Below are 27,424 nucleotides of genomic sequence, written 5' to 3'. Positions count from 1 at the left end.
GAGGAGAAATGGGACACCAGGGAGTACCAGTACAGGGGCACTTTATTTGATGGAGCAGACCATCAGATGCAAGATGAAATGCACATTCACTTCAGTAGGCTATTTGTTAGAGATATGAGAATGGAGATCAGGAAAGTAATTTAGACTAAATACATTTAGCCTAATCACTGGTAACTAGAGAGAGTAGTTTCAGTAGAATAATGATATTGGAAGCCAGAAGATAGTGAGAAGAAAGGGAAGTATTGATTAGGGACAGGTTTCTCCAGGAATTTAGCCAAAACAAAGTTTCTCCTATATGCGTATTCTCTGTAAATAAGAAATGTTCTTTGGCAAAAGTTGATCCCAAACACTTTATTATATAAAGTTTCTCACTTGTGTGAATTCTCAAATGATGTAAAAAAAAAATGTGAATTCTTTTTAAAGTTTTTTGCAGAGTCATTGCATTTATATAATTATACAAATCTGGTATTTTAAACTTGTGGAAAAAGAAGCACAACAGGAAACAACCTTAAGGAGGAAGCAGAGAAATAAAAAAGTAGCCAGACTAAGAAATAGATGAAGAGGAGAGTGATTCTAAGCAAGCTTCCTCAAGGTCAAACGAGACCAATCCATCCTGAACACCAGTGAGATATTTCATATTCTTCACATTGTTCTTTTAGAAGGAATGATTCAAGTATTTGTCATGCTATTTAATTATTACAATACTTCATGTCTGCTGAAAATGAAAAAAACAACAGAAACAGTCATTCCTTAGAAGTTAGAGCTTGGGAAGTAAGCTCTTTAGTCTTTCCTCACTTTGACGAAGGTACATCAAATTCAAAGTCAGTCTTCCATAATTTAAGAAATCACAAGAGGGAAATTGTATGTCTTGGATACTATAAACTTATATGTCAAATAGGGATACTAATTTTCAATTACTAATGCACATACAAAAAAGCCATCTATAATTTCTCTATAAAATATAAAATAAATTTTATAGGTGAATTTTCACCTTATCTCACCCCTAAATCAGGCTTCCACAGGCTCTTCCTGTCTGCCTCCAAACCTTGCCATGTATCACTCCCACCCATCCTTCTATGAACAAACATATCTTTCTGGTTCCCCTTCACATTTTATCTTCCCCCATTAGAAATTAAGCTCCCCAAGGAAAAAGATTGTTTTGCTTGTCTGTATTTGTAATCTTACTGCTTAGTATATACCTAGTACATAATAAGAGTTTGATAAATGATTTATTTTCTTAATCTCTTCCACTTCTGCTTCTTCCCCTTACAACTTTCTTATTTTTAACCCAGGATACATAATCCCCAGGAATCCACATCTAAAAAAACCAACTCTGCTACCTTTGTAACTATTTCTCATAAAAATTTGGCAAGTCAGCGAAGAACAAAAGACAAATACCAAGAATTAGACGTGCACTTGGCATTTCCACATCATGGGCCAAATCTACCTGCTAGGCAGAAGTCACAAGGAAAGGCTGTGTATATAGAAAGCCTTTCATTTCCAAACTGCCTAATAGTCACCTTATTCTCCAATTGATTTTTATGGTTTTTTCCCTGTCCTGGCTAGCTCCCAGGGCTCTTTTCTATTGTTCTATTTAGAATGTCTAGATAGGTTTAGTCATGGGAATTCCTATACAGAAGTACTTATAAAGGGAAAAAAAAAAAACCTTTTTCTATTATCACTTACGAGGCTCATGTATCCCAACATGGGCTGGGCATTAACAACAAAATCTCAGAGTTATAATGGATTTTGGGTTTTCTATCCAGTCCAGCCTATAATTGACCAAGAAGGCCCACCACAATGTTATTGACAATTGGGTATCCATCCACAGCTTGGAGGCATGCAGTGAGAGAATCTACTAGCTCCCAAGACAGTCCACTCAATTTATGTATAGTTCAAATTGTTGCAATTTACATTGAACCTAAATTTACTTCTTTTCCATTTCAAATTTGCTCCCGGTTCTGTCATCTGAGGCCAAGCCAAAAAAAAAAAAAAAAAAATCTAATATCTTTACCCACATAATAGCTCTTTGGGCACTCAAAGATAGTGTAGATTCTTAGAAAATCTTTAAAAAGTCCTTAAAGACAGAAGTGTCATTTTGGCTCTTGTACAGTGCCTTGAGAAATAAATGTACAGGCACTGTAAATGTCTTTTGAAATAAATTATTGCCTTTATGTCTTTTCCAAGCTCTGTCAACTAATCCTCATATAATGTGGTCTCTAGTCTTCCCATTTTGATCATCCTCTTCTGATGTTGTTTTAGCTTGTCCAAGCCTTTTCTAAAGTGTGGTCCTCAGAACTGAACATCATCTGCTATTGTTCAGTCACATCTAACTGTGAACCCATTGAAATTTTCTTGGCAAAGATACAGTTCATTTTACAGATGAGGAAACTGAGGCAAATAGGCCTAAGTGACTTGCCCAGGCTCACACAGCTAATGTACATATTTGAATCTGGGTATTCCTGGGTCTTACTGTACCACCTATCTGCGTCTAAATGTAGCCAAATATTAAGGAATTGTCTGTTAGCCCTCACATCCTGAATACTATAGTTGCTTATCTGCTAAGTCTCCTGACTCACTGAGCTTGTATTGATAAAGCCCTCCGATCTTTCTTCACAGGAATTAGTGTAGTCACAGCCCAAGCCTTATATTAATTTCCGAATCCATCTTTATATCTATAGCCATTAAACTTCATCTCACTAGATAAAATTAGCCCATTGCTCTTATTTGTTTAGAACTTCTGTTTTCCAATCATTTAAAAAAAAAATCTAAACTTAAAAAAATTCAGACTCCCAAAAAAAAGGTTATGAATGATACATAGAAACATAAGATTCTATATGAAAACTTAAATTTCTATTTCATACTGCTTTAAAACATATATAAGTAATAAATTCTATGTTACTTCCCAAACCCTTCTGCTTCTTTCAGGGTTTTGTTTTATTTTTGTGCGCTTAGAAAAAATCACATCTGTCATGTAGTATGCTAACACTCTCTCCCAGATTTAGCTTCACGTCACCTTCAGAACTGACAAAAACATCATCTAATCTACTAATAACATCATCATATAACTTGTATAAAAGACTAACATGAAACTATGAAATATTTTGCTGAAATCAAGGTTGAACCCAATAGATAAAGTTCCTAATATTCTCCATAGATTGCTTCTCTGAATTATGGATGTAGAGTCCATGCTGGAATCAGGACCAGCAATCTGAGGGGTACCACTTTTCCCAGGGCTAAAAGCCTGGGAGTAGCAGATGGCATTGGCAGTAGCTGGCATGGCAGGCTCCTTCTCCACAAGTTTTGCTTTCTTCAGTGATGGCTACAAGGATTGAGCTGGAAGTAGGGTCCTCAGCTATTGGTGTGGTGGGGCCAGGGTTCTTGGGCTCTGGATCCTGACCAGTTCCTACTAGTCTGGAGAGATGTTGTTGAATGTGATTTAACCTGCCTCATACTTACCAGTTCCTGTTTCTTAAAGGGTACCAGCACTTAGCTCTCACACTGGGCAGTTGCTTTATTTTTGTAAGCCCCAACTTTCTCATTTGTAATTATCTACTTACCTAGTCCCTTAAATTTGCTCATTATCCGAAGCCCCTTTTGGCTCAAATCTACAATCCTAAAATAGGTTTGATTATTGTTACTCTACCTATTTTGTAAGAGGATAAAAAGTAATATATAATGATACTTTATAAGGTACTACAAAGAGAGTTGGATACAAAGTATTACATTTCTTCTCTAGTTCTATCTGTGACAGGAGGATAGGCTGGGAATGTACTAGGTAGGTATCAGTTGACAGGCTGCAGTGCACCAGATAATTGCAGGGCTTTGCTGGCATCTGAGCCTAGTATGTCATTCCAGGCATGAAGAATGACCCACTCAGAAGTCAAGGTACTGTGTTTTGCAGCAAGGGAGTGATTTCAGAAGTGAATATGGTGGGTGAGCAATTACTTGAAATTTTGAGATCATTCTCCCCAAAGACTGAAATGGTAGAAAGGAGAATATACCCCCAAGATAGGGTAGAGTAGATGTTTATACTCTGGTTCTTGCTATTTTTTTAATTTTTGTTTTCAATTAATGAAAATTCACCTCTCCATCCCCCACATTAAAAAAAGAAGAACAAAATTCATATAACAAATATATAAAATTAAACAAAACAAAATGCCATATCAAAATAAAAAGTTTCCATTTACATTGAATCATCATAGGAAGTGGACTGTTATAGCTTTTCAATAAAGTACTTTTTGTAAAACCTAATTGATGTTAATTATATTGTTAGTGGGTGCTAATCAATTATATTGATACCCTTCACTCCCCTCTCCATGAAGCAAAACTCTGGGATTCCTTATTCCTAACTTCCACTAGCACTGGCAAATCAGGTCTCCAAAAGATGACTATATGTCCTCCTTAGGTTTCTTAGGATAACTCTAAGGGAAGTTTTCCTAATGTGGTTACTACCAAATATTCAGCTTACCAACCTCACCTTGAATGGAGCATATAAATTGGACAAGCTTCTCTCTTTCTTCAGGACAAAGCATCTGTTTTGTTTTTGTTTTTTTTTTCCCTTTTCTTTTTTTTTTTTCTTAATTTTTATAATTATAACATTTTCTTTGGCAGTACATATGCATAGGTATTTTTTTTTTTACAACATTATCCCTTGTACTCCCTTCTGTTCCGAGTTTTTTCCCTCCTTCCTTCCACCCCCTCCCCTGGATGGCGGGCATTCCCATACATATTAAATATGTTATAGCATATCCTAGATACAATATATCTGTGCAGAACCAAATTTTGTTGTTGTTGTTGTTGCAAAGGAAGGATTGTATTCACAAGGTAAAAATAATCTGGGAAGAGAAACAAAACAAAAACAAAAACAAACAAACAAACAAAAAAAACAATGCTCACAGTTTACACTCATTTCCCAGTGTTCCTTTTCTGGATGTAGCTGATTCTGTCCATCATTGATCAATTAGAATTGGATTAGCTCTTCTCTATGTTGAAGATATCCATTTCCATCAGAATACATCCTCATACAGTATCATTGTTGAAGTGTATAATGATCTTCTGGTTCTGCTCGTTTCACTCAGCATCAGTTGATGTAAGTCTCTCCAAGCCTCTCTGTATTCCTCCTGTTGGTCATTTCTTACATAACAATAATATTCCATAACTTTCATATACCATAATTTACCCAACCATTCTCCAATTGATGGACATCCATTCATCTTCCAGCTTCTAGACACTATGAAAAGGGCTGCCACAAACATTTTGGCACATACAGGTCCCTTTCCCTTCTTTAGTATTTCCTTGGGATATAAGCTCAGTAGTAGTATGGCTGGGTCAAAGGGTATGCACATTTTGATAACTTTTTGGGCATAATTCCAGATTGCTCTCCAGAATGGTTGGCTTCTTTCACAACTCCACCAACAATGCATCAGTGTCCCAGTTTTCCCATTCATCGTTATTTGTTCCTGTCATCTTAGCCAATCTGACAAGTGTGTAATGATATCTCAGAGTTGTCTTAATTTGCATTTCTCTGATCAATAGTATTTGGAACATTCTTTCATATGAGTGGAAATAGTTTTAATTTCATCATCTGAAAATTGTCTGTTCATCTTTGACAAAGCATCTGTTTTGATCTAATGTGGTGAAGCCCTCTATCTTCCTCGAAAAAAAGTCATTCCTTGTAATTGCAAAAGTGTACCAGCCTTGGCTGTCAACAAACTCTAGACTTGCTCTTCCAAACTTTAAAAGTTTCATAAGGTTGAAGTCATCTCCAATACTTCTTCATCCTTTCTTTAAAACAAAAAAAAACAAAAAAAACCATAAGCTGCATCATACTCATGGACATGTGTCTGCCTGGATAGGAGATAGCCAGCTTACCTCTCACTCCTCATCCAGAGGCTTACAATGGTACTATCTCAATCAACTATCAGGAAAGAGGCCAACTTGGCTGATTCAGCAATCAACCAAGAAGTCTTTTCTTCATCAATGTAAGAAACGGAGAGGAAACAGTTGTAAGGTATATATTAAGTGCTCTGAAATGTCACCTTGAACTTCTAGAAACAGATGCACCAAACATCCATGTAGGTTTCCTATATACGCTCCTAGGGACTGCACCTTCATACTTCAACCACCACCTCATGTATGAGAAATTTTATTCAATTCCACTAACTCTCTAGTTTTACATGACCAGCAATAAACATTGGCCACATTATTTCCTAAATCAGAGAAGTAAAATTGTGAATCAACTGTGCAGTGCTCTTGTAGCATGTTTCACTCAATTTTTTTCCCACTCCAACTCCAAACCTCTTTTCAGGCTGTAGATTGTAAGAAAGATTAAGGGCTTTGTTTGGAACTGCTGAGATTACTTCCACACACCAAAAAGTGGAAAAAAAATATGGGTTTTCCAATCCAATTTTTTTTAAAAAAAATTTTTTATTTTCAATATTTTATTTTCCAAATACATGTAAAGTTAATTTTCAACATTCCTTTTTGTAAGACCTTGTGCTCCAGAATTTTATATCTTCCAGATGTTTTAATGGTAATGCATAAAAATGCTGAGGATTTATGTGAATTTATTTTATATCCTGCAACTTTGCTAAAGTTATGAATTATTTCTAATAACTTTTTAGTAGAATCTCTGGGGTTTTCTAAGTATACCATTATATCATCTGCAAAGAGTGATAGTTTGGTTTCCTCATTACCTACTCTAATTCCTTTAATCTCTTTTTCAACTCTTATTGCTGAGGCTAGCCAGATAACCATCTCTTAAGTTGTTATATATAACCCTCTTAAAACAAAAATAAATCTTTAAGACTGGAGCCTGTTGAGACTAAGTTGGCTCAAGTTATAATTTCAGTATGTACTATTCTGGGAATAATTTCACAGTTTTCAAAATTGCAAACCACAAAATTACTTCTACAAACAAACTTTTAAGTCCTACCTTTTCCCACTTTGGTGGTGTTTGTGATGGAAGAGTGGATCCTACTTTCTCATTAAACTAATTATTTCAGAATTTTGCCATATTTAGCAAGTTCTTTTGTAGGACTGATAAAGATTTTATGATCTTATCCAAGTAGAAGGTTCCAAGAAATTGGCAAGTTTACATTTATGGAGATTTTACAAAGTGTTTCTCTCTCCCTTTCTTTTTCTTATCTATGAACTTTTCTTACACAGCGTTTTTTTTTTTTCTTTTTAGTGTGACTAGGCACTATGTTAGAGGGAAATAATATTGTGATACAATCTTAGTAATCCAAATATAAAACTAGAACATGAATTAGATGGTTACAAGAGAAGATATAGGAAGGATGTCTACTGTTCTCTTTTACCAACTTCTGTCTCCACCCTTCAACCCCCATTTTCAGGTTTCAACTTTCCAAAGCTCTGTCTAAGCAATTGAATACTACCTTCCCATCTCTGTGTCTTTGTATTAACCAACCCTATCTACATTTACTTGCTTCTTGCCCCCTCTTTAAAGGGTCCCTTCTTTTAAAAGGAAGCACTGGCACTATCTTCTGGCACCTTCCCTGATCCCTCAAATGGTTAGTGCCCTCCCACCCAAACTACTTTGCATTTAGCAACTTTATATATATTTGTATTTAAATTTATGTGTGTGCAATTAATACATATATATACAAAATATAAGTACTTATTTTTCTTCCTATTAGAATACAAGGTTATTGTGAAAAGGAATTATTTCATTCACTATACTTCTATCCCCATCACCTTAGCAATGCCAAAAATGTATTAACTGTTTATTAAATATCTGTTGATTGACTGGTGGATTAACACATGTAACCAACTGAGAAGCAGCATGATGATATCAAAGGACACATATGACTAGAAAAGGAGGTGAGTCAATTATAAAGAAGTTTGAAAATGTATGTTCTAAAAATATAAGCTATTATCTCTTATGGATTTGACCATATTTATTTTCAAACTATTACTAATTTTTAATATAATTCTTTTGAAATTGAGTATTTGGAGGTCCAATGGTGGTCCTTAAATGGTCTTCTCATTACCATTTCTTTCTGACAAGCTACTGATAATTTGACCTTTACATTAAACTAGATCAATAACTTGCTACATGTCACATTATATTTCTCTTTCTACTTTTATTTTATGGCTTATATTTTTCTTATAATTAATCCCCAAATAGTACTTCCCTAAGTGCTTTTTTGGGGGAAGGGGGAATGCAGGGGGAGAGACTGGGTCTTCCTATCTTGATTAAGCTAGAAATTAAATCACTACTCAGAAATTTAGGCTTTCACTCATAACTTTCCTAATATTGAAGGTTAATGACATTTAAAAAAATAAGGACAATATTCTTTTTCAGTTCTCAAGTTTCCTACCTCTCTTCAGCTTCTGAACCTGTTGGCCATACCTCCTAATGGATAACACTCACCTCTCTTGATTTTTGAAACACCACAACCTATAGCAAGGGAATAAATGGCCCCACTCTGTAGCAAGGGGAGCCAAACTATGGCCAGTAGTGGCAAATCTGGTCCATCTCATGTGTTTGTGTGGCCAATAAGCTAAGAATAATTTCAAATTTGTATCCATAAAGTTTTACTGAAATACAGGCACATTCATTAATTTATGTATGTATGGCTGCTTTCATACTACAAAAGCAAAGCTGAATACTTAGAACAGAAACTATCACTTCCCATTGCACCTCAGCCCAGGGACAAAGTTAAAATCTTATAATTTTTCAAATATCTCACACAATACCATTACATTTTAAAAAATTATGACCGGGGCATACCATTATATTAAAACAAGAACTTTGCTTTTAATAAATAGTGGAATCTGGATTACAGACAATTTTTGATTTACACAAATTCACATTATGCAAATGTACTCACAGGACACTGCAGTACAGAAGTGTGTGTATGTTTGTATGTGTATTTGTGGGGAGTTAGAACAGCAGTGCTGCATAACCCAGGTACACCACCACCACACAAGAATTCTTCTTACTTCAGGCACTGAAGCCACTTAAACTGGGAAAGCTGGGAAGGGAATAAACAAGGGGCCAGACACTAAGTTCTCTCTCTCCACCAGTGGGGTAAACCCAAGGGGGTGTCTGCTGGAAGAATTGGCAAGTGTATTTTGTTTTCACATTACATTTGGCCAAGTACTCTTCTTTTTATGCAATGGCACTGTAGTTCAGCTAAAAGAATACAGTGTAAAATGACATTGCATTAGCACTCACCACAAGATTTTCAATTCACAGTAAAGCAATAGTCAGAAAAATTAGAAAATTTAAAACAAAATTAATCACAGCAGAATTTTTTGATTAAAAAAAATGAAAATCAGGCTTCAATCAAGATAATTTTCCAAGTAGTTCATTTGTTAGCCAAGGAAAATTGTATATGGATAGTGAGTTTATTAAATTGTTTGCAGTAGCCAAAGAAATATGTCTAAAGAAATTAAACTTCAAGGTTATTAGCCTTTAGTTAGTTTCATTCTATTATTTTATTCCTTTATTTTTTTAAAGGCTTTATTTTTGCTTGGTTATTATTTTACTAGTTCAATTAAAATCATAAGTATGATTTGATATCCGTATTTGGCAGTATGAAAAGGAAATAAGCTATTTTTGATTACTTTGATAATAGGAATAAGCTCCCTTCTTTAAGAAGAGCTAGCCCTAACAGCTAAAGTTATAGGTAGTCTCTCAAATCTGGATTAGTTGTATATTTAGTGAATAGATAGATTTTTAAAATGTTATCATTTACTCTCAGATAATTTCAAATAAGACATAATGAAATAATTCTAGGGTTATTCTTTGAAAAAGCTAGGTTTCCCTAAGCTGGCAGCTGGAGAAAGGTTAGCCAAAGGGGCCTCTTTTCTATCTTAATGTATAAGCTCCCTTTTCTCTTGAGCTAGCATCTAAATTGAGTAATGGACTTCTTTTTTTAAATTATTATTATAGCTTTTTATTTACAAGATATGTGCATAGGCAATTTTTTCAGCATTGATAATTGCAAAACCTTTTGTTCCAATTTTTCCCCTCCTTCCCCCCACCCCCCTCTCCCAGATGGCAGGTTGACCAATACATGTTACATATGTTAAAGTATAAATTAAATACAATATATGTATACATGTCCAAACAGTCATTTTGCTGTACAAAAAGAATAGGACTTTGAAATAATGTACAATTAGCCTGTGAAGGAAATCAAAAATGCAGGCGGACAAAAATAGAGGGTTTGGGAATTCTATGTAGTGATTCACACTCATCTCCCAGAGTTCTTTCACTGGGTGTAACTGGCTCTATTCATTTTTCTAATTTCTTTCTAATTGCAAGAAAGAACTTCTGGCAAAGGTTTAGGAAGTCTGAGAGAAGTTAAGTAGTCAGGTGACCTGTCTAATCCAATTGAATTATGTTCCAAATAAGTCCTTGTAATTTTTTTATTCCTTTTTTGTTATAAAGATCAACTCTGTAAATTACTCCTTGTCTGTGATCTATGAGGAGTCCAGTGATCTGGTTTAACATGCAAATGCCAAATTAAATTATAGATGGCTTGGTAACTTTGTCCTCACTTTCCTTTTTATTTCAGAAAATAAATTCTAACAAGTATGAAAGACATTTTTACAGATGAAATACATACAATCCTATAATATAAGTATTAACAGATGAACATTTGGAATTTATTCTGATGATATGGAATACTCATTTTATTTTTTTGCTTAACAGGATTTTTTTCAATTACATGTAAAGATAGTATTGAGCTCCAAAATTTCTCCCTCCCTTTCTTCCTTCCACACTCCCCAAGTAATCAGATATAGAAATATACAGTCATGTTAAACATATGTCCATATTAGGTTGTAAAAAAAGACTCAAAACAAAATGAAAAAACCACAACAAAGAAAAAAGCCCCCCAAAAGCTGTAAATAGTATGCTTTGATCTACACTCACACTTTTCAATTCTTTCTTTCTGTGGATGTAGTCAGCATTTTCTACACACCAGTCCCTTGGAATTGTCTTAGATCCTTGCATTTCAGAGAAGAGCTAAGTCTAAGATAGTTGATCACTGTGCAATATTGCTGTTACTGGGACCACTAACTGGACCACCAGGCACATAATAAGTAATTTTATTATTTTATTAAGTGATTTGCCCAGGGTCACACAGCTAGGAAGTGTTAAGTGTCTGAGACCACATTTGAACTCAGGTCCTCCTGAATTCAGGGCTGGTGCTCTATCCACTGCGCCACCTAGCTGCCCCACACGTAATAAGTAATTAACAAATGATCCACAGAAGGATAAATTCCAGTTATATTAGTCCCCAAATCTCCCACTATACATTTACTGGCTCCTTCCATGACACTCTACAATGTTGATTTATACTTAACAAAATTGCTCTCATCTTAAACTTTCAACTTTCCCATTTTCTCAGTCTTTTTAACTCACATTAAGACCTGGTTACTGGGGTGGCTAGGTGTCACAATGGATAGAGCACCAGCCTTGAAGTTAGGAGGACCCGAGTTCAAATCTGCCCTCAGACACTTAAAACTTCCTAGCTGAGTGACCCTGGGCAAGTCACTTAACCCCACCTGCCTCAAAAAAAAAAAAAAAAGAGAGAGAGAGAGAGAGAGAGAGAGAGAGAGAGAGAGAGAGAGAGAGAGAGAGAGAGAGAGACCTGGTTACTTCTTAAAGGCAAGGCATCCCTAGAAATATTTTAATACTAGTTGTGTTTTTATTAATACTTTCTGATTCACTGATCACAGGGAAAATCTGAATACTCTCTTCTTCTGATCGCCACTTCCAGACTCTCCCTCTCTTTCCATCTCTCTTAATCTAAATATCCAACACTCAATCTCCAAGATTCAGTGTACATGTAGTTTATCAATCCCTAAGACATTCTCCTTTCTTCTTTAATAGTTTAATAGCTGGTTTAAATCTCTCTTTTCATTCCAACTCCTGCCTTCAAACTGAGGGGTTACAATAAATATATTAATATTCCCTCAAAAAGTCTAAGTTCTCAATTCCTCAATATATTTACTTTTTATGAACTATTTTTCCACTCCACCTAAGCTACACACAGAGATGGTCATATCCTTGATCTTGTCATCACCTACAAGTGTTTCACTTCCATGTTCAAGAACTCTGAAATTCTTTTATGTGATCATAATTATGTTTATTACTTCATTTCCCTCTCCACCTTAAGGCCCTTAGCCCTGTTCTTCATTAGCAGTAGGAACTCTAATTCCAGTTCTTTCCCAGGCTATCCCTTCCCTATCTCAATCCCTTGTTAATTAATTTAGGTCTAACACTATGGTCTATACTTGAATCCTTTTCACCCATATCCAGTCACCAAACATGCCTTGCCTAGCCCCAACATTAGATTACTCCCATTATTCATTGTCTTCACTCCTATTCATATGCCTTTGAAACGGAACTAGAGAAAAATCATGAAAATATGCTGAGTCCACTATTAATATATATTACATAATTTCACCTGGGCCCCCAGATACAGTAAAGCAAACCCTTTACACTTCCTAAATCAATTCACTATCCCATTCACCATAGTGGCTTTTTCAAAGCCTTATGCTCATTTTTTCATTCTTCCTTAGGCCCTATGGAATATTTCACTGAAAAAGAAAAAGAAAACAACCATTAGCCAAGAACTCTCTCTTCTCCCCTTCTCACCTCACATCACTCAGGTGTCTTCTGCCACCACTTCATACAAAGAGGTTCTCCTTCTCCTTAACAAAGCCAACACCTCTATATGTACCTTTGAATTCTATTGTCCTCTCTTAATATCTTTGCCTTTTCACTAATCTTCAAACTCTATCAAGTAGCTGCTTCACTGCTGACTACAAACAGGTACATGTTTCCCACATCCTTGAAAAAGGATGCCTTTCAGCTCTTTTTGTTGTAGCTAGAAACTGGAAGATGAATGGATGTCCATCAATTGGAGAATGGTTGGGTAAATTATGGTATATGAAGGTTATGGAATACTATTGCTCTGTAAGAAATGACCAGCAGGAGGAATACAGAGAGGCTTGGAGAGACATCAACTGATGCTGAGTGAAATTGCTCTTTTCAAAGTTGCCAATAACTTCTTAATTACCAAACCTAATGGCCTTCTAAAAATTCTCATCTTTCATGAACTCTAATTGTGTATACTCTCACCTCTCCAGGTTCTTCTTTTTCCTGATTCTTCTATCTATCTGATCATTCCTCAGTCTACTTTGTTAGATCTTCATCCAAGTCATGACCACTAATTGAGGGTGTTCCCCAAAGGTTTGTTCTGGACTCTTTCCCCCCCTCTACACCCTCTTAATTAGTAATCTTATAAATTGTCTTGAGTTCAGTTGTCATCTCTATGCAGACAACTTTCAGATCAATTTATCCAATCCTAATTTCTCTCCATACCTCTGGTTTTATTATTAGAAATATTAGAAATCTCAAATCGAATGTTTTATGCCTCAAATTCAAAATATCCAAACCAGAATTCATTGTCTTTACACTTCCAAGCCTTCCTTTCTTCCCAACTTCCCTATTAACTCTCTCGTGTCTCACCAATTTTCACAGTCATTCATATGCACAACCTCGGTGTCATCTTTGACTCCTTACTTGCACTTACACCAAATATTCCAATCTGCTGCCAATTCTTGTTATGTTTACCTTCACAAAAACTCCCCTTCACATCCTCTCCACTCCATTCACTTAGCTACCTGTTAGAGGTCCTCAGCATTTTACTTGTGTACTATTTCAATAGTCTCCTTGTCGGCCTTCATACCTCACATCTTCCCCACCAGTCCATCTTCCATTCAATTGTCAAAGTGATTTTCCTAAAGCACAAGTCTAATCTTGTCACCCCTCATTAAATAAACTCCAGGGGCTCCCTGTTACTTCCAAAATCAAGTAAAAATGCCTATTTTGATTTAAAAACCTTTCCCAATCTGACCCTTTTTTCCAGTCCTCTGATATTTTGCTTCTCTCCATGTAATCTTTGATCTAGGGATACTGATTCTTTTTGTTTTTAACTGACTCTCAATTTCTTATCCTGTAGGTATTCACTAACTGTGCCCCATACCTGGAATGCTCTCCTCCTCCCTTCTACCTTCTAGGTTCCTCTAAGACTTTGCTCAAATCTCCCCTTTTAGAGTCCTCCTTACACCTGTGCCTTCCCTAAGAGATTACTTTCCATCTACTCATTTGCATCCTCTTTTAGAATATGAACATTCTGAGAGCAGTTAATCTGTTTCTGTCTTACTTTGTAACCCCAGCACTTAGCATGATTCTTGGCATATGATCATCACTTAGTAAATGCCTGTTGACTAATTCTATTTTATGGTCCTTCAGTTATTAGTAATAGTATCATAATTTGTAAGATGGGTATACCTACATTATCTCACTGGATTATTGAGAAAAGTGCTTTATAAACAATTAAAGTACCATATACATATGTTAGTAGTATTGAAACAACACTATGCCATACTGCTTGGTGTGCTAGATTTGGAGTCAGAAAGATTCCAAAGTTGGACTAAAATTCTCATCTGTGATAGTAATTGTTTGGCCACAGACAAGAAAAAACCTGTGCTTCAGGTACCTCTTCTGTAAAAGAGAATTAATAATACCAGTTAATACTAATTTAATTCATTGGGCTGTTGTAAGGTCTGAGGTAGGATTTGAACTAAGGACCTCTTGACTTCAGGGTAGGTACTCTATCCACTGTGCCACCTGCCTCTTTCAGGCTCCTTATAAATTTCTGTAGCCTTTGACTCTAATTTCTCTTCCTTACGCCATTCCTGCTACCTCCAGAGGATTGAGTCTACTCCAGACTTAAATTTCTACCATTCTTAACTGTCTACATTTTCTTTACAGACTTCTTTTGTTATGTTTGTTCCGAGTTAAATAAAGATATTTCCTCAGGTTCAACAGCCAGATCTTCTCCTTACAGCATTCACAAGTATCTATTTCTTTCTAATCATCCTCATTCATGAGTCCTCCCCAGGCCTTCAAGCACCTGTAGAAATTTATTCTCTCCCTAACTTAAAAAACAAAAACAAAACAAAAAAACAAAAAACAAAAAACACTCCTCCTTTTTAATAGGAACACCACACATCTTATAGTTTGTGCTGGAATACAAGTGACTCCAGCACAAACTATAAGGGTCCTAAACTAGAACCAGTGAGAAATGCATAAACATAGATTTGATGAGGGAAAGAACTTCAGAAGCCCACCAAGCAAATTAGTAAAAGTGAGATAACAAATAGAAAACCTGAGCACTGCCCTGGGACTCATGAAAAGTTATTTAGAGCTAGAATAAGTTCCCTGGTGTGTTGGGTAGATAGGATCCTCTAAAGAGGAACTGGGGGAAAAACTGAGAATGCATAGAAAGACTGTCATACATAATGAAGGAATATCTACATTAATGAGCTCTTAGGTTCACTGAAATATATAGAAAGCACTTTTATTGTAATGAAGCAATCAACCAACATTCATTAAGTGCCTACTAAGTGTCAGGGGAAATTAAAAGGGTAAAAATAGTTCCAGTCCCCAAGGAGCTTCTTTTTCAAACGTGGAGACCACATACATAAATAAGACAGATCCAGAACAGATAGAAGATAACTTCAGAGGGGATGGATGAGGGGAGGAAAGAGACAGAGAAGACCTCCTGAAGAAAGTGGGGTTTGAGATGAATCTTGAAGAATGCTAAAAGGCATAGGTAATAAGGGAGAGTATTCTGTGCACAGGAATAATCACAACAAAGGCATTAGTAAGGAATGCCAAGTCTTGTTTTGCTGGACTAGGAATTCATGGAGGAAAAAAACAGAAAGGAAAATAGAATAGAAATAAAATAGAATAGGAAAAATAGAAAGGCAGGAAGAAGCCAGGTTGTGAAGAGCTTTAAATGCTAAGCAGAACTACTTATATTTGAATCTAGAGATAGTAGAGAGGCACTGGAATTTATTTGGGGAAAAGGTGACAAATCAGACATGTACTTTAGGGAAATCATTTTGTCACTGAGTGGAAAATGAATTGTGATGAGATACTTGATATAGGAAGAGAGATTGTGAGTCCACTGCAATAGTCTAGAACAACAAAAATGTGAGAAGTGATGACCACTTGCATTAGAGTCCTAACTAGGTGAGTTGAAAAAAGCAGACATATAGGAAAGATTCTATTTAAAAAAAATGATAAGATTGAACAATTAAATGGATATGGTAAAATAATGGATATTAAAAAAATCGTAGCCTTTTCTACATCCAGTCAACTAGGTCTAATAATAGTAACCCTAGGCCTTAACCAGCCGCACCTAGCATTTCTCCACATTTGCACTCATGCCTTCTTCAAAGCAATGCTATTCCTTTGCTCCGGTTCTATCATCCCTAGTCTTAATGATGAACAAGACATCTGCAAAATAGGAGGACTACTAACACTTTTACCCATCACCTCTTCAGCAATTATACTAGGAAGCCTTGCCCTCATAGGCACGCCTTTTTTTAGCAGGTTTTTATTCTAAAGACTCTATCATCGAAGCTATAAACACATCACACTTAAACATTTGAGCCCTACTTATTACCCTAATTGCCACCACTCTTACAGCAGTTTACAGCATACAAGTAATCCACTTCGCCCTTTTAAAAGAACTTCGATTCCTCCCAATAAGCCCTCTATACGAGAACAACCCCCACTTAGTTAACCCAATTGTACGACTTGCCCTAGGAAGCATCTTTGCAGGATTCTTACTAACTACTAACCTACCCCCTACTACAATGATCCCTATAACCATACCCACCTTTACAAAACTATCTACCCTTATTGTGTCAATCTTGGGCATCTTAATGGCTATTGAACTAAACTCACTTACAAACAAAATACCAAACAAGTCCCTAATCCATACTCACAACTTCTCAAATATGCTAGGGTATTTTACACATATTTTTCATCGAGTATATCCACTAGCAAATTTACATTTAGGTCAACACATCGCTACCATACTTATCGACTTAAGCTGATACGAAAAAACAGGACCTAAGGGTCAAGCTAATATTCACAGCTCAGCATCATCTACCTCTGCTTCTACTCAAAAAGGAATAATTAAAACATACTTCCTATCTTTTGTTGTTTCTATCATACTTACCTTAATAATTATACAATTATAAACCACGAACAACTTCTAACACTACTAAAATAGTAATAAATAAAATTCACCCTAGTAGTATTATAGCCCATCCACCACAACCATACAATAAAGACACCCCACTTCAATCCTGACCAACACAATAATTCCCTAACGAATCAAACAAATCTAATGCTGTCACTACCTCAATATCACCAGACATTAAAAACCACACCACTTCTATTAACAAAGTAAGCAGTAACATACCAAAAGCCACTGTATTTCCCACCCAGCTTTCTGGGTACTCCTCCATAGCAATAGCTGCAGTATAACCAAACACCACTAACACCACAAACAGATAAATTAAAAAAACAATTAAACCTAAGAAAGTGCTATTTAAACTTACAACAATAGCACACCTTACACCTCCACTTACCACTAACCCCAGACCTCCGAACACCGGAGATGGTTTAGAAGCAAAAGCAACAAATCCAAAAATCAATAATAAAGATAATTAAAAAATAATTATCATTTCCATAATAATTTTAGTATGGACTTTAACCATAACCTATGGCATGAAAAACCATTGTTGTAATTCAACTACAAAAACCTAATGACCAATCTACGCAAAACCCACCCACTGATAAAAATTATTAACCACTCGTTCATCGACCTTCTTGCACCATCTAACATCTCTGCCTGATGAAACTTTGGATCCTTACTAGGAATCTGCCTAATAATCTAAATCTTAACAGGACTATTCTTAGCCATACACTACACATCTGACACCCTAATCGCCTTCTCTTCGGTAGCCCACATCTGCCCGGATGTCAACTATGGCTAACTAATCCGCAATCTTCACGCCAACGGAGCTTCCATATTCTTTATATGCCTGTTCTTACACGTAGGACGAGGAATTTACTACAGGTCATACCTCTGACAAAGAGACCTGAAATATTGGAGTAGTGGAGGAATTATCTTCTTTTAGATCTATGATTAAGGAAAGATTTAATGTTAAATGATAGAATCACATAGTATACAATGTTCTATTTGATTATATAAAATTTAAAAGTTTTTGCACAAATCTAATGTGAAAATCAGAAGGAAGCCAAGTAAATAGAAGGAGAAATATTTGCAGCAAGTTTATATAATAAAGGTCTAAAATCCAAAATATGTAAGGAATTGATTCAAATTCCTATGATCAAGAACCATTTACCAATAGATAAAAAAGTCAAAGAACACAAACAAGCATCTGACTTTACTTGTGTGGAAAGTATTTTGTAATTTTGCTCATATAGTTCCTGACTTTCCTTTGGCAGATATATTCCCAAATATTTTATATTATCAACAGATATTTTAAATGGAATTTCTCTTTGTATATCTTGCTGTTGGATTTTGTTGGTGATATATAAAAATGCTGAGGATTTATGTGGACTTATTTTGTATCCTTCAACTTTGCTAAAGTTGTGAATTATTTCTAATAGTTTTTAGTACAATCTCTGGGGTTCTCTAAATATACCATCATATCTTCTGCAAAGAATGATGATTTGGTTTCCTTATTACCTACTCTAATTCCTTTAATCTCTTTTTCATCTCTTATTGCTGAAAATAGCATTTCTAATACAAAACTGAATAGTAATGGTGATAGTGGGCAATCTTATTTCATTCCTGATTTTATTGGGATTCCAGTTTATCACCATTACATATGATGCTTACTGATGGTTTTAAATAGATGCTACTAACTATTTTAAGGAAAAGTCCATTTATTCCTATGCTCTTAGTGTTTTTAATAGGAATGGGTGTTGGGGGCAGCTAGGTGGCCCAGTGGATAGAGCACCAGCTCTGAAGTCGGGAGGACCTGAGTTCAAATCTGGCCTTAGACACTAACTATCTATGTAACCCTGAGCAAGTGACTTAACCCCAATTGCCTCAGCTAAAAAAAAGAAAATAGGAATGGGTGTTAAATTTTATTAAAATTTATTAAATTATGCTTTTTCTGCATCTATTGAGATGATCATATGAGTTTTGTTAATTTGATTATCAATATAGTCAATTATGTTAATAGTTTTCCTAATATTGAACCAGCCCTGCATTCCTGGTATAAATCCTATTTGGTCATGGTGTATTATCCTGGAGATGATTTTCTGTAATCTTTTTGCTAATATCTTATTTAAGATTTTTGCATCAATGTTCATTAGGGAGATTGGTTTATAATTTTCTTTCTCTATTTTCATCCTATTTGGTTTACGTATCAGTACCATGTCTGTGTCATAAAAGGAATTTGGTAGGACTCCTTCAATCCCTATTTTTTCAAATAGTTTATATAGCATTGGAGTTAACAAACAATCAATCTTAAAGGAAGAAATTGTAGCTATCAATAACTATGTGAAAAAATTACCTAAATCCCTAATAATTCAAGATATATATATAAACAACTCTGAGATGTTATTAGACTGGCAAAGATGACAGAAGAAAAAGATAAATGTTGCTGGGATGGGAAAAAGGGCAAGTTAAGAACTGTAAAGTGATCCAACCATTCTGAAAAACAATGTGGAATATCCCACCTAAGTTACCAAACTATGCATACCTCTACTAGGCCTACACATACATCAAACATATGAAAGATGTATATAAATGTACAAAATGTTCTAAATGTGCAAAAATGTTTATAGCAATTCTTTTTTGTGGTAGTCAATGAAAATTATGTTCTTCAATATATACACACAAAATTCCTGAGTGCAGATTTGCTATGGCATTGGATCTGACAAGTACAGAACTTAAATTGTGAATCATGACCCCATATTGGGGGGGGGCAGGTAGGAGGGAGACATGTATCTGAATGTGGGTATCATGAAAAATTTGGCAAAAGCAAAAGGTTTCTGAAAACAAAGACCAAAAATTAATTCAAAATTAAATGCGTAATGAATCTAAGGTGTTTCTGGCAGCACATAACTATGTTTCATACAACTTCACTATAGCCTTGGAGGCACAATCAATTTTATTCTAGTCTCAAAAAAAAGAAAGAAAATTTCTTTATAAATGATTCAAAAACAGAAGCAATAAGATTGGAACATCTTCAAATAACAACACATTTGAAGAAAATAAATATAATCTAATATCAAGAAAATCATAAGATCACATAAAATTTGAAATTTAAAAAAAACTGGAGAAATTTTAAAAAGTTTCTTAAAGAAAAAAAAATGGGAAAAAATTTGAATTTTTTTTTTTAAATTAACAACATGGAGAAAACTTTAAAAAAAGAAAAAGAAAAGAAAAAGCCTGAGAAACAAACTTGTCTACTATATAGGAAAAAAAGAACTAAGATGCTAAGTTGAGGAGAGAAATTCAGCGAATTTTTCCCCAAGATACTCTAGGGCTGGAATTGCTTAGAAATTTAATAAACATGTTAACAGTGTTAACAGACTGAATATCAAAAAGAAAGCATGCAGATTCCAAAGACAAGCCAGAAAAAATCGCTCCCAGCAATCTTAGGATCATTGCCATTCTAGAAAATTTAGAAAAACAAAAGGCACTGAAAGATGTGCCAGGAAATATTTAAGAAAACATCTCAGAATTAGCAATACAAAAAGAAAGAATGTGCAAGACACAAAAAAGGAAGGGCCCAAGATTAACATATAATAATTCAACTAAAACATTAATAGCTAAAACATTTCAAATATTAATATAATATATACATATTTATGAAATCAAGATCAAAGCCTCTTTTCAAAAAAAAAAATTGGGGAGATTAAAAAAAAAAAAACTTGCACTACAACATATTCAAAATTAAGACACCTGGCAGAAACCCAGTATTATTTTCAATCTTCATTTTTTTAAGTCGAGACTATACCATAGAGAAGCACTTAAACTTTGATGTCTTTACAGAAATATGCACTTCAAAGAAATTTTTGGATATATAAGATTACTAAAATCATCTAAATTCCAATACACATATAAGAATCAAAGAAATGTGATAAAGAAAAACCTTTTACAATGATGACAAAAATGCACAAAAAACTGGAACTAGTACCTACAGATTTTAAAATATAACATAAAGAAATATTTTTTTTTAAATTCCTTGGTACTGAAGAGAAAAAAAAAAATCAATAGAACACAACAGAGTGAAGAAATTGATTTTAAAAAAAAATTAGTGTTTGATACACCCATACCTAAAAACTATTGCACAATAAAATCACTTGTTAGTAAAACCTATTACAGGCTCTCGTGCCGAGGCCAGGCTCAAACTTCCTGACAGAAATTACAATAGCTCTCTAGAGCAATACAGAGACTTAAGGGTAAGTCACTTGTAAAGTGAGGAAATGGGGAGAGCAATTCGAGTGCCCAACTAGGCTAAGTAACCTCTAAGGCTTTTTCCAGACAAAAGTATGCAGCAATCCTCTCTTTATCTTGTAAACTAACCTAATTAAAGAACAACCAGTCCAAAAAAAGTTTTGAAAAATCAAACACGTGGATGAATCAGACACATTAGAGATAATTGAAACCTAAAAAGAAGCTTTTTTTTTCCTGAAATTTTGGAGATATTTTCAAAACTGAAAGAACAAGATATCTAGCCTTTCTTTTCCAATTTATAAATCATCAGGAAGGTAAAAATTGAATGAGCATTTAGCACCTTTCTTTTAAAGTTTCTAATGCTGACATGGCTGAAATATTTTTTAATTCACATTTGTAACCAGTATGATTTGCTAGGGACAATGTAGCATAATAAAAAAAGTATCAGATTTGGAATCATTCTGAATTCAATTTACTAGCTATGTGATTGGGGAACTCATTCATTGCACCTCTGAATCTATTTCCTCACTGAAAGGCAAAACAAGGAATGCTTGTGCGTAGCATTAATTAACAAGGTTATCATAATGTGAAAATTTACTTTCAAGCAACAGAATGCTATAGAAATGTGGGCTCTATTTCCCAAACAACAATCTAAGGAAGAAAACATAAAATAGGCCCTTCTCTTTTCCAACAAATACTTCCACTACATTGGTGCAAGTCCTATTACCTCAGATCTGGAATATATATGTAGGTGGGCTGTCTCAAGTCTCTCCTCTCTCTAGTCTATTCTACATTCATCCACTAAAGTGATTTTACTAAAGTGAAGATCTGATCATCTTATTCCCAAACTCAATTCACTCAACTTCCTGTTACCTCCAGAATTAGACACAAAATGCTGTTCCAACCTGTCTCTTTCAACAGATTATTCCCTCAGTTATCCTCATCATTTCATTATTTTCACTCCCCCTCTCTATATATTCTAGCCCCCTCCTATCTTTCCAATCTTTTTATACCTTACTTCCCTCCACAGTCCAGAGACACTGACTTCCTGGCAGTTCCCTTAGAACATACTATCTTTCTGGTCTGGGCATTTTCTCTGGCTGTCCCTAAAGTCTGTAACAACACTCTCGTTCTACTCGACTATTGATCCATCGCTTCCTTTATGTTTCAACTAAAATCCCACCTTCTTTTTAAAAAAATGTTTCCCCAGTTATATTCAAAATCAAACTTTTTTATATTTGTTTTAAAATTTTTTGAGTTCTAGGTTCTCTCTTTTATCCCTACCCACAATTAAGAAACCACACATGAAGCTAGCTATGCACATTTCCATAAAAGTCAAGTGGTGAAAGAAAACAAACATCTCCTACTCAAATGAAAGAAAAACCCTAAGAAAAATTAAGTGAAAAAGAAAGAGAGAGAGAAACAGAAAGCTTCAATCGGTATTCAGACGCAATCAGTTTCTTCTCTGGGTATGGATAGGATTTTTTATCCTCTGTTCTTCAGAGCAAGCTTAGCTCATTGTACTGCTGAGAATGGCAAAGTTATTTACAGTTGGTCAACCCAGAACATTGCTGTTACTTAGTATACAATCCGTTTCACTTTGCTTGAGTTCATGGAGACTTATCAAGTTATTGTTGTTTTTTTTCTGAGAGCATTTCATTTCCTTCTATGTCTGAAAAATGAGGCCTTATCAGAGAAATTTGCTTGGAAATTTTTTTTTTTTTTTTTTTTACAATTACTATTATAACTATTTCCCCTCATTTATTCTCTCCTTTCATCCTGTCCCTACTCAAAAGTGTTTTGGTACTGACCACTCCTCCCCCAATATGCCCTCTCTTTTGTCCCCCTCCCTCTCCCCCTTATTCCATTCCTCTCCTATTTTCCTAAAGGATAAAATAGCAAAATCCCACTTTCTACAGGATGGTTTCTCTAACACCTCTTAATACCAGTGCTTTTTCTCTAATTTCCTATTTATCTCATGGGTGGGGAGGGGCACACACACATACACATGTATTTGTTTAATTGTCTCCTGTATTTCACCCATGGGGCAGCTAAGTGGTGATGGGATCAGAGTACAACTCCACAACAGTGGCTGGTCTCAAGTCATGAAGATCCTTAAGATTAGGAACTCTCTTGCCTCTCTGTATCCACAGCATTTACTGAAGTATCTAGCACAAAGTAAAAATTTAATAAATGTTTATTGTATTGTGTTGGCTCCTTCTCTACTACCCATAAATGTGTCCATGTCTCCCCTAACCTGAAAAAAAACTCTCATTTGATCAATCCTTCCATCCTTGTTAACTCTGATCCTTTATCTTTTCAGCCCTTTGTAGCTAAATTCTCAAAAAAGTGTTCTATAATTAGTGCTCTAATTTCTCCCCTCTCAAAAATCTGACTTCTAACATCACTGCACCAGAACTGCTTTCTCAAAGTTGCCAATGATCTCCTAGTTGCTGATCCAATGGCTATTTCTCAATCCTCATTTTCCTTGACTCTGCAGCCTTTGACACCATTGATTGTCCTCTTTTTGATACTCCTCTCTAGGTTTTCAAGACACAGATCTCTCTTGGTTCTCCTATCTATTTAACCACTTCATCTCTTCTTCTCACCACTGTGGTCTTTTATGGTTTCTTCTCTTCTTTCTCCATACTACTTCATTTGCTGAACTCATCAGTGACTATGGATTTAATTATCATCTTTATGCTGATGATTCCCAAATCTACCTTTCCTCCTCTAATCATTCTCCTAATCTCCAAATTCCCATCTCCAATTGCCTTTCAGACATTAATTAAAAAACTTCATTATTAAAAAATAATAATTTTCTTCTGATACATCAATAAGTAGTAATATTTTTTTCTGGTGGAGAATATTGACTCAATGTTGATATTTGCAAGGTGTTTTTCTTCTACAAAAAAACTATTCTAGGATGTTGATCTCACAAAAAAGGCCTACACCCAATGGCAGTAAGCTTCGGTAGTTCTCCTTCATAAACATGCTTGTATGAGGGGCTCTTTGCCCAGAGTCCAGCTGCCCTCATTCCCCTTGGGCAAGGTATACAGCCATATCCTCAAAAGCCAGTGCTTTAGGCCTCATTTCTGGCTTGGAGAAAAGAGGCAGGAAAAGGATGGAAAGGAGTGGAGGCAGGAAAACAGCCTAAATATCGGCAGTCTAAACATCAAGTTTATACTTTAGGGCAGGGGTTCGAGAACCCAACAGACCCCTTCTCAGAATAATGCTTTTAAATGCATAGAATACATAAGATTACAAAGGACATCAATTATGCTGAAAATTATTATAAAAATATTAAGTGAACATGAACCATTGGTTATAAAAATATCACGTAAACAGGGATCCCAGGTTAAAAAATCCTGCTTTAGGAATTCATGAAAAAAAATGCCAATGAAGGTGGCCTACCTCTGCCAGACCTAAAACTACACTATAAAGCAGTGGTCATCAAAACCACTTGGTACTGGCTAAGAAATAAGAGTAGTTGATCAGTGGAAAAAGTTAGATTCACAGGACAAAATAGTCAATAACTATAGCAATCTAGTGTTTGACAAACCCAAAGACCCCAGCTTTTGGGATAAGAACTCACTATCTAACAAAAACTGCTGGGAAAATTGGAAACCAGTATGGCAGAAACTAGGCATTGGCCCATAGCTAACACCACATACCAAGATAAGGTCAAAATAGGTTCATGATTTAAACATAAAGAGTGATATTATAAGCAAATTATAAGAACATAGGATAGTTTACCTCTCAGATCTGTAGAGAAGGAAGGAATTTGTGTCCAAAGAACTGGAACTCATAATTGAACACCAAATAGATAATTTTGATTATATTAAGTTTAAAAGTTTTTGTACAAATAAAACGAATGCAGACAAGATCAGAAGGGAAGAAATAAATTGGGAAAACATTTTTATATTCAAGGGTTTTGATAAAAGCCTCATTTCTAAAATATAGACAAGTGACTCTAATTTATAAAAATTCAAGCCATTCTCCAATTGATAAATGGTCAAAGGATATGAACAGACAATTTTCAGATGAAGAAATTGAAACAGTTTCTAATCATATTGAAAAGGTGCTCTAAATCATTATGGATCAGAGAAATGCAAATTAAGACAACTCTGAGATACCATTACATACCTCTCAGATTGGCTAACATGATAGGTAAAGATAATGACGAATGTTGGAGGGGATGGGGGAAAACTGGGACACCAATACATGTTTGGTGGAACTGTGAACTGATCTGACATTCTGGGGAACTATGCTCAAAGGGCTCTCAAAATGGGCATACCCTTTGATCCAGCAGAAATCTTGAAGGAAAGGGACCCATATGTGAAAAATGTTTGTGGCAGCCATTTTTGTAGAGGCAAGAAACTGGAAACTGAGTGGATGCCCCTCAGTTGGAGAATGGCTGAATAAGTTATGGTATATCAATGTTATAGAATATTATTGTTCTATGAGAAACAATCAAGCAGGATGAATACAGAGGCCTGGAGAGACTTACATGAACTGATGCTGAGTGAAATGAGCAGAACCAGAACATCATTGTACACGGCAACATCAATATTATTGAAGAGAGCTATCTATACTCAGAGAACTGTGGGAACCAAATGTGGATCACAACATAAAGTTCTCACTCTTCACTTTGTTGTTTGCTTGCATTTTGTTTTCTTACTCATTTTCTTTCCTCTTTGATCTGATTTTTCTTGTGCACCAAGAGAATTGTATAAATGTTTATATGTATTGAATTTAACATATATTTTAACATGTTTAACATAAATTGGATTGTTTGCCATCTAGAGGAGGGTGTAAGGGGAAGGAGGGGAAAATCTGAAACACAAGGCTATGCAAGAGTCAATGTTGAAAAATTATATGAGCATGTCTTGAAAATAAAAAACCTTTAAAAATAAATAAATATATATGTGTACACACACATACACACACATTAAAGAGAAAGAAAGAAATCCTGCTTTAGTGGGTGGGAGCAAGTCTAGGGGACTAGAGACAGAACTGTAACAACTACTTCATGGACTCACCACTAAGCCCCAAGAATTTTGCACCTGTGACTCATTCCACTATCCTATCCCCTTTTTCTCTCTTCCTCCCTTCCCAATCCTTTTCTCCCCTACTCTTTTTCCCTCCCTTCCCATTCTTTCCCTCTCCCATCTCACTTTCTATCCTTTCTTCTCCCCCTTCATTCTTCTCCCCCCTTCCTTCCACCTTTTCTTCTCCTATCTCACTTCCCATCCTTTCTTTTCCCCATTTCCTAGCCTATTCCCTCCTCCTCACCTTTGCTTTCCTTTCTCTTCCTATTTCCCCACCCCTTTTCCTCTCTTTCATTTCTCTTCCCCTCCCCATTTCCTATCCATTCCCCTCCCCCCTCTGCAGACTCCTCCCCCTTCTCTCTACCACTTCCCTCTAAAACATTCGGTCCCAGCAATCCCCACCCCTCTTTCCCCCGTGCAGTCTCTTCAGTGCTCGACTCAGGTGAGGCCCAAAGTCCCAGGATCCTCGGGCCCACCCTCACCTCTCAATGCCGGGACACTGGGCAGCGGTTTCGACCTGTCGGCGCAGCTAGCCACGGGCGGGCCGGCACTTCCAGCAGTCACTTCTTCGAACTGGGACACGTCCCGCCTCGTAGGCCCCAGACTCCGCCCAGACGAGTGGGGGGCGGGGCCCCGGGAGTCTCTCGACTCCGCCCCTTCCCCTGCCCCTAACCTTGGTGGGAGCTGTTCCCCAGTGGGGCTCCTCGCCGCTCCAGTTCCGACCACGGCAGCTCGGCGCAGCAGGGTTGGCATTTCGCATTTAAACCATTGATACCCTTCGAAAGTGGAGTGCTGGTCCCCTCTTACAGATGGGGAAATAGATTCTCTGAGAGTTACTTAAGAGTGATTTTCCGGGGGGAACATAGCAATAAGCCTCATGCAATTTCAAAGGATCATAAATTTGAAGATGGAAGGGCACGTACAAAGTCACCTAATAGATAGTTACAGATAAGGAAATTGAAACCGGGAGAAGTTGAGTGACTTGCCTAAGTCACTGTGGCAAAAGCCACATAAAGT

General features: G+C 35.9%; 1 long non-coding RNA gene across 1 annotated transcript; it reads right to left on the bottom strand.

Moving 5' to 3' along the window:
- Positions 1-24: 24 nt before the first annotated feature.
- On the bottom strand, positions 25-27,008 carry LOC141549914 (uncharacterized). Its single transcript, XR_012484464.1, has 2 exons — positions 26,890-27,008; positions 25-5,787 (listed from the first exon to the last, which is right to left on the bottom strand). It is a non-coding gene; the product is annotated as an uncharacterized LOC141549914 (long non-coding RNA).
- Between the last annotated feature and the right edge of the window lie 416 nt (positions 27,009-27,424).

Source organism: Sminthopsis crassicaudata, chromosome 1, assembly GCF_048593235.1.
Source record: "Sminthopsis crassicaudata isolate SCR6 chromosome 1, ASM4859323v1, whole genome shotgun sequence".
NCBI lineage: Eukaryota > Metazoa > Chordata > Mammalia > Dasyuromorphia > Dasyuridae > Sminthopsis > Sminthopsis crassicaudata.
This window is presented reverse-complemented; position numbering and strand designations above follow the sequence as displayed.